Below are 6274 nucleotides of genomic sequence, written 5' to 3'. Positions count from 1 at the left end.
GACTCTTCAATTGGACTATTTATCCCAAGGAGCAACCGAAGGTAACAAGCATTATATCGGGAATATGGAAAAATTTATTTGAAATATGAATCTGAACCTACGCAAAAGTATAAATTTATTAATAGGCTTAATCCCAAAGTCCATGAGCATGTTAGCCTACAAAGGCTAACTACACAGGTAGATGCTGAAATACATGCTAAATGGTGGGAAGAAGTAAAACTCAACCAACAACAATGGAATGATTTATTCAAAGAACCTTGAATGGAATATCCCAATATTAATTCAAGCAGGGTGCATAAGAACGTGTCCTATGTGAGTGTTCCTTTAAATTCACTTGCAAACTGCAAACTCAAATTTACCAAATGTAGCTTTGAATCTGTACAACTCAATTCCATCCTCCTATATGATGCAAACAGGCATGCCATCTATGCTCTAGACTCAGTCTACATTAGGTGAAGCTAAAGTAGCAGACATTACAAAGTCCCTGGGAAAATTAAAAGGCAAAATAATGGGTGCAATCCAAGCACCATTAAAGAAATTTTATTCAATAAGGACACAAGCCTCTAAGGCACAATGGCCGTCTAGCAATTCAGCTTCAAACCCACCAAGATCGAACATCTCATGTGTGTCATGGGTATGGCCATGTGGCTATATTGAATTCCTAACTCCTTCAAAACTAATGCATAAGGCATGTGGATGCAAACTATTGGCATAAAATAGGCCAAGAATAGCAATAGGCTCGTGTGATACAAAGAATTTACAATTACATGGATTGCAATAACATTACTTATGAGATTGGACCACCCAATCAACTTTTTAGGTCATTGGATTGCCTACCCAAAGCAGACCCCCAAGGCCTCAAAACAATTATAACAGTGATGGGAATCAAGGGATAAATTTCCATTTCATGAGAAATAATGTTAGTTTTTGTAATACAATGGGGCAAAATGGACGGCAAAGTCCTAGAGGACCAAAAATTTGTTATCAATGCCAACAGGAAGGCCATATAGCAACATATCACCTAAATGCCCACAAAAATCAAGACTAGACCCCTCTTTGCAGGAGGTGTGGTTGAGAGGGGCATTATGAAGAGAACTGCCCCAAGCAAGAGGATAATAAGACTAATGAAAAAGGAAAGCAAACCTTCAATGATCCTTCGACATCTATTGCAAATCTACTTAAAGTAGAAATGAAAGGAAAAGAGAGTAGTGTTAATATCCTACCTCATAGGGTGACTTTTAAGGCTGACCCCATGATTAGTGTCATTACTAGAGCACAAAGGCAGCAACAAAAGGAGCAAGGTTTGGAGAAAGAGAGTCTGCAATTGAAAGAAGTTGCAAAGAATAAATCTAAGGATGTAGATCCTAATATAGAGCTACATGAATTGGACTCTCCTCAATACTCTTCTGATCATCTGTTATTACTTATGCCCCTAGCAAATTCTAAAATTCAAGTGAAGGTAGCTCCTTTTCCTGAAAGACTAGTACCTCCAATGGAGGGAAGAAAAGAGCAAGCGAAAAGGATGAACAAGGCCTATGATCTTTGGAAGCACTAGAGGAAGTACATTTAACACTTAATCTCATGAAATTGCTTGAAATAGTACCTATCTGCCCAAAGGGAGCTTTATCACAAGCTAGTTCAACATAGAAGTAAAAGGATCAAGACTCGCGCTTCTAAGGTAAGTGCAAATGCATCCAAAAGGAAGACAACTAAGAAAGTAAAAATAGTGGATCTATTTGAGGATCCAAGGGCACGAATTATTGATATTACCATCAATTTTCATTTGTTGAGTGAAGTACAATTAGATGGCGATTTAGTTAATTTAATGATAAAGGCGACGATGCAAGAATTAGGGTTGAAGAATCTAGAACCTACCCATATAGTTTTATGTGTGGCTAATCAAAGGAAAGTGATTCCTTTGGGATTACTTCATAATGTGAAATCTATAATAGCTAGGCTAGAATTTCATGTGAATTACTTAGTATTCCATTCATCGACAAATATTTCTTCATTTTTGTGTTGCTAGGTCACACTTAGTCATACCAAGCACAATGTAGTCAAGATTGGTATAAAGTTTCAATTGTGATTGGTCCTCAAAATGATAGGCTTAAGATACAAGTTATCTCAAAGGATTTTTTGAGGGATTCAGGAGATGAAGTGGTTAACAAAATGGACAAGAAATCCAATAGTGAGTTTTATGATATGGAAGTAGAGAGGACTGATAACAAAGCCCCTTATGCCTAGGTATTTAAGTCACAATCACCAACAAGAGTAGAAAAAGTAGAGGTGAATACAATACATCAACCTCATAAAGAAAAACAAGTGGGTATTAGTGAATATGCTTTAAATTTTTCATCGAATAATGATTCTAATAGTGATATTACTCACTGGTTATCTACATCAAAAGAAACTACCTTAGATTGCTTAATGATTTCAGTCAGGGAATATAAATACGTTGAGGATGCAGAGGAAAGTGAATGTGAAGATGCATTTTTTGAGTATCAAATGTTAGAGTCCTTTTCCATTAATGACTCAAAAGAGGAAGAGATGGATGAAACGATGACAAATTCTTCATCAAGTAATGAGGAAACGGGTGCTACTAAGATGATATTTATGAGTTCAAGGATAATTTAGTTTCTACCTTTCCTTACGAGGTACATGTTCTGCCTTTTAGGTTTGAACAACTTCTAGTCGTTGCTAAAAGGTCTTATTATGGTCACTTGGAAAAGATGGAAAAAGATAAGAGAAATGGACAGTTGCAAACCTTTACAATGGTTGGCATTAAATAATGATAAGAATGACCCATCTTCAGCCTTGAATAGACGGATGCCAAAGTAGTTATGAAAAAATAATTAGAGAATTAAATGAGAAATTGGAAATAGAGCGTGAGGCAATAGCGACTGGAATGAAGGGATGAAGAAAATTACTGAGCTACAAAAAGAGAAGTCAGAATTCCAATTTAGGGATAGATGATATTTAGAAAACATTTCACTTCTAGATATGTATTTAGAAGAGCAAGAATCTAAAATAAACAGTCATGTGCAACAAATGAAAAAAATTTCACCTGTTTCTAGGGAATGTTGGGTTGAATGTGAGCAAATAAATTAACTTCAAAAGAACGACAAGTCTATGTCTACTTTTGGAATTGAATTGTGAGTTATAAGAAGCTAGGAAGAGGAGATGTTTAGTGTAGAAATAATAGTAATACCATGTCACACTGATATACCCATAGCTTTGTGAATAAATTAACCATTGATAGATTGAGATGTCTACTTGTTGATTTACAACAACCCATTAAGGTACAAGTAACTAATGGAGAAGAAGAAATCATCATCCAAATGTGCTCATAGGTTCCCATACAATTGTGGCTAAAACCTATGATGCAAAGGAGAACTTTCTTGCTTTGGAAATGGATCTTGTAGATATGGTACTATGGTGTGATTGACTGATGACATTGGGAAAGATTACAATGAATCTCTCAAAGCTGTATATGGAGTTTGTTAGTGATGGACAACTTATCCATTTGAAAGGAATCCATAATAAGCACTCAAATATTTATATTACTCCTGAATAAAGAAGTATCATATCAAATCGAAGAATCAACAAATGAAGTAGCATTAATGGCTCTTCTTGAGGAGTACAAAGATTTATTCATAGTGTCTATAGCATTACCTCCTAAGAGAGTGGCTGGCCACCCTATTGTTTTGGAGCCTCACTCAAAACCAATGAATAAGCCATCCTACAGGTTATTTAAATGTGAGCTTGAAGAGTGCTAACAAAATCAAGGATCTATTAGAGATGGGATCCTAATTTAAACCTAGTTCTTCGCCCTATGCCTCACCAATCTTGTTGGTCAATAAGAAAAATGGCTCCTTCAGGATGTGCATTGATTATAGGGACCTCACAAGATCAAAATAAAGAACGTGTACCCCATTCCTAGAGTAGATGATTTACTGTGCACGAGCTTAAGGGGAAAAGTATTTCACAAAGATAGATAGACTTGAGGTTGGATTGAGATCAAAATAGCCTTTAGGACTGATTGAGGGTTATGCCATTTGGGTTAACTAACATCCCAATCACTTTTTAGAGCTTGATGAATAAGATACTATAGCCATTCCTCTTCAAATGTGTCTTAGTATTCTTTGATGATATCCTTTGTAATGAAGCAAATTAGCCACATTAGTTCACTTACCTTTACCAAAATAAACCATGTAAATACCTTAGCCATGATGGTACTAGGGTTTACTATAAAAAAGCAAGAAGTGCTAATGTAGGGATATTTTTTGACACTTACACTAATTTTGGGAGATCTCTTGTCCATCACCATCTTGGGGTGAGTACCAAACTTTGTTTTCTTGTATCTTGATTTCATCTCCCATGGCTACATTGTGCTATGGTATAATGGAAGATGTCTATGGCATGACCGTGATTGAAGAATTTCATATTGTTTCCTCTTATTTCTTAGTTTAGTTCATTAGTTTTCTTATTGATTTCCATGGTAGAATAGGCCTTCTTTACATTGGTATTAGAGCAATATTTTAGATCCTGTCAGAAGTCACTTTCATGCATTAAATCTAGTTGCAGTGACTAGGGAGTGGAAAACGCTATTAAAATTCAGTCCACAAGAGTTATTTCTTCCATAACTATGGTTAGACATGGAGACCTATCATAAAATATGACCAAGATGGAAATTCTTGGTATGAACCAATGGATAATGGCAGGCTTCAGCTATTTTAGCAATTCGTCATCAAATTTTGGCTTATTTTGAACGACATTTGTTAAAAGAAGAGCTATGGAAAACTAGCAGGGACTAAAGTTACCTCTACTTTTTGAAAGTAGGGTTTATTTTCTTCTTTCTCATCTCTCTCAAGATTTTCTCTGAACTTCAATGGTGGATTTCCTTGCATATCTTCTTTCTTTTACATCAATGACTTGAATGCTTGTTAAAGCCTTTGACACATGGAGTATGGTCATAACCATTCTTGGAGGGTTACAAGAACATGCGATTGTTTTTTTCTCTTCTTTCCCCCCTCCTGCCTTAACTTGCCTGACACTATTCATTCAACCTTCCATTGTACAAACAATGTGCTTTCCAGTCTCTCATTTGTTTCATTTAGGTGTTCTTGCAAGCAGGTCTGTAAAATTTCTCATTTGCATAGATCTCTGCTCAAACCAAAGGGAGGCATGCTTTAAAAAATCAAGGCCGATACATGCCTTGAAGCTTGAAACTTGAGCTTTCGATTGAAATGCTTGATCATTAAAAGAGCAAGCTAGGCTTGCTGCTGGATTGCAATCTTCATCATCCTCCTCCTCTTCAGGAGACACCGAGTTCCGACAATTCAAGGATCAAGAGCTTGTACTTTTTGCAATTTTCAATGGCCATATTGGACATGATGTACCTCATTACCTGCAAAGTCACCTCTTCGATAATATAATAACACAGCCTGAGTTTGTGAAGAATCCAATGGCAGCTATCCACAAAGCTTATGAAATCACATATCAAGTCATTCTACATAGAGCTTTTGATCTGGGACTCGGTGGATCTACGACTATTATTGCCATCCTTGCTAATGGTCAAAGGCTCATTGTTGCAAATGTGGGTGATCCTAGAGTTGTTCTAAGTAGAGTTGGATATGCAATTCAGCTTTCAGTGATCATGAACCAAAGACAAAAAGAAGAATCATTGAAAACAAGGGAGGTTTTGTTATAACAATTCCAAGAGATGTGCCACGAGTGGATGGACAACTTGTTGTAACCCATGCCTTTGGAGATAAGAATCTGAAAGTGCATTTGACATTAGATCTAGATGTTCACAACATGAAACTTGATGAGACTGATGCATTTCTTATTTGGGCACATGATGGATTGTGGAAGGTTATGGAAAATCAAGAAGCTGTCAATTTAATTCGAAAGGTAAAGGATCTTGAAGCAGCAGTTAAAAAGCTTACAGAAGCTGCTCTTGCACGAAAGAGAAAGGATGATATATCTTCCATTGTGGTCCGATTTCAATGATGTGGCCACTCCTTACCAAATCCCTATAAGGTAAAAAAATATTTTGCATGATGTAGAAAACAAATCTTTGATGAGATCTCCAAGATGCAAGATTTCATGGGAGACTATGACCTATTCAATTATACAACTATAGATACAATGGAGAGAGAGAGAGAGAGAGAGAGAGAGAGAGAGAGAGAGAGAGAGAGAGAGAGAGAGAGAGAGAGAGAGAGAGAGAGAGAGAGAGAGAGAGAGTGTGTGTGTGTGTGTGTGTGTGTGTGTG

General features: G+C 36.6%; 1 pseudogene; it reads left to right on the top strand.

The window, feature by feature from the left end:
* The first annotated feature begins 1252 nt into the window (after window positions 1-1252).
* LOC148015216 (putative protein phosphatase 2C 62) lies at window positions 1253-6012 on the top strand (annotated as a pseudogene).
* The last annotated feature ends 262 nt before the right edge of the window (window positions 6013-6274 follow it).

This window comes from Lygodium microphyllum, chromosome 24, assembly GCF_053477565.2.
Source record: "Lygodium microphyllum isolate KBCC chromosome 24, Lygodium_microphyllum_v1.1.10, whole genome shotgun sequence".
In the NCBI taxonomy this organism is placed as follows: Eukaryota; Viridiplantae; Streptophyta; class Polypodiopsida; order Schizaeales; family Lygodiaceae; genus Lygodium; species Lygodium microphyllum.
This window is presented reverse-complemented; position numbering and strand designations above follow the sequence as displayed.